Below are 2,793 nucleotides of genomic sequence, written 5' to 3'. Positions count from 1 at the left end.
AGAGCAAGGAACCATAGGGCTCAATCTAATCTCTCTCCCCTCTCACTCTCTCTCTCTCTCTTCCCCTACTCTCTCTCTCACACACACACTCTCACCCTCTCAACCACCAAACACACACACACACACACACACACACACCCCCCCACACACCCCACACCACACACACCCACACACACACACACACACACACACACCACACCCCCCCACACACACACACACACCACACCCACCCCCACAACACACACACACACCCCCCCCCCCCCCTCTCTCTCTCACTATCTCTCTCCCCTCTCTCCCTCTCTCTCTCTCTCTCTCTCTCTCCCCTACCCCCTTCTCTCTCACTATCTCTCCCCCTCTCTCTCTCTTCCCTCTCTCTCTCTCCCCCTACCCCCCCTCTCTCTCACTATCTCTCTCCCCTCTCTCTCTCTCTCTCTCTCTCTCTTCCCCCTACCCCCCTTCTCTCTCACTATCTCTCTCCCCCTCTCTCTCTCATCTCTCTCTCTCTCTCCCCCTACCCCCCTTCTCTCTCACTATCTCTCCCCCTCTCTCTCTCGCTCTCTCTCTCCCCCTACCCGCCCCACCTTCTCTCTCACTATCTCTCCCCCTCTCTCTCTCGCTCTCTCTCTCCCCCTACCCGCCCCCCCTTCTCTCTCACTATCTCTCCCCCTCTCTCTCTCATCTCTCTCTCTCTCTCTCTCTCCCCCTACCCCCCTTCTCTCTCACTATCTCTCCCCCTCTCTCTCTCTCACTATCTCTCCCCCTCTCTCTCTCCCCCTCTCTCTCTCTCTCCCCCTACCCGCCCCCCCTTCTCTCTCACTATCTCTCCCCTCTCTCTCCCCCCCTCTCTCTCTCTCTCCCCTCTCTCTCTCCCTACCCGCCCCCCCCTTCTCTCTCACTATCTCTTCCCCTCTCTCTCTCTCACTATCTCTCTCCCCCTCTCTCTCTCGCTCTCTCTCTATCTCTCTCCCCCTACCCGCCCCCCCCCCTTCTCTCTCACTATCTCTCCCCCTCTCCCCCCCCCCCCCCTCTCTCTCTCTCCCCCTCTCTCGCTCGGTGTCCCGGGGACCTGTGTGCCTCCCTGTACTGTTTGGGTTAATAGTTTCAATGGCCGCGACAGAGAGGAAGGTGGGAAGAAGATAAAGAGAGTGAAAGAAAGAGAGAAATGTTATCAATGTATTTTCGTTCCTGGGATGTGGGCATTTATTGCCCGTCGCTGATTGAGAAAGTGGTGAGCCGCCGCCTTGAACCGCTTAAATATTGAAAATGAAGAAAAGAATATCGATGAGACGTCAGTGTAAATGGCAAGCAGCTAAGTATTACAACTGGACAAGAATCAGGCATAAGATCATGGGCTAAAATGCCGGTGTTGGAGGAGAGTTTACCGTGAACAGGCGATATGTTGCTGTACAGGGGAAGTTCTGTGTTCTGACCCCGTGTTCACTGTAAACCTCAGTCCCAGGAATGCAATGGCAACATCAGACAGAAATAGTGCAGCCTCCGTACGGGAGGGAAGTTCTTCATTCGATGCTTGCATCTCCTTTCTGCTGTCCCACCACACCACATCTGCACCCTGCACATCATCAAACACACGCAGTCAGTCGGGAAATCAACCCTTTCCCTGCTGGATAAACACTGACTCTGTACAGTTTTTTTTTAATTAAAAATTCGTAGCCAATCGTTCCAATTCTTTGTCAAATCACAAACGCCAGAGGTCACCTTGCACATGCCAAGGATCACTCTGCGCCAATGCTCTTAGCCAAAAGGCCTAGAGCCACTGCACCGTTCCTGGAAGTACTGCAATACCAGGTTCGTGCCATGGAGGTGGATGGGTCAGGTCCCCCACACACCTCCGTGGAGGTGGATGGGTCAAACCTCCCCACCCACCTCCTGTTTCCAAAAATGCAAGCATATACCTTCCTGACCAGGGAGAAACCACCCGGAGGTCATGGTGGCTGGTCAGAAACGGTACTACACTTGATCTTAGCCAAAAGGCCGAGAAGCGATACAGTGAGTGACCCTTACCCTGAATAAACAGTGACTCTGTACAGTTACAGTGAGTGACCCTTACCCTGAATAAACAGTGACTCTGTACAGTTACAGTGAGTGACCCTTACCCTGAATAAACACTGACTCTGTACAGTTTTTTTTATTTCAAAATATACTTTATTCATAAAAAGAATCTGTACAGTACATTCAATGGCATTTCATTACATTTCGCTGCGGTCAGCAATCCCATACAATACATCTGGGTGCTGACGGCAGTTCCGTTCGTTACATTACTCGTTTTTCTGTTCAACTGCGATTCAGTACAATTAACAGGGTACATTGTGGTACATTTACACAAATTACATTTTATGTGTTACAATACAGTGCCCGGAATGGGTGACGGTACATTTACATTTTTTTCTTTTCAATCATGCATTTCATAACACACCTTGCATTGTACATGGCACGACATTGGTGTTTACAGATTTGGTGCTCTATGTACACAAAGTGTAAATTACAAATACCGCCCGAGGGAGTTTGGTGCTGACTCCTGCCCCCTGGGTTTTCCGTGGCGGAAGGGCTTTAAACTGTGGCCCTTCCCCACCGTGCCTTTGCGGCGACTGCACCAATTTTCAGTGCGTCCCTCAGCACGTAATCCTGGACGTTGGATTGCGCCAGTCTGCAACACGCAGACGTGGTCATCGCCTTGCTCTGGAAGACCAGCAAGTTTCGGGAAGACCAAAGAGCGTCTTTGACCGAGTTGATGGCCCTCCAGCAGCAGATGATGTCTGTCTCGGTGTGTGTCCC

At 51.6% G+C, this 2,793-nt stretch overlaps 1 pseudogene; it reads right to left on the bottom strand.

The window, feature by feature from the left end:
- Positions 1 to 1,769: 1,769 nt before the first annotated feature.
- On the bottom strand, positions 1,770 to 2,004 carry LOC139239265 (U2 spliceosomal RNA; annotated as a pseudogene).
- Between the last annotated feature and the right edge of the window lie 789 nt (positions 2,005 to 2,793).

The sequence above is a fragment of the Pristiophorus japonicus genome, chromosome 26 (genome assembly GCF_044704955.1).
Source record: "Pristiophorus japonicus isolate sPriJap1 chromosome 26, sPriJap1.hap1, whole genome shotgun sequence".
Classification (NCBI taxonomy): Eukaryota; Metazoa; Chordata; class Chondrichthyes; family Pristiophoridae; genus Pristiophorus; species Pristiophorus japonicus.
This window is presented reverse-complemented; position numbering and strand designations above follow the sequence as displayed.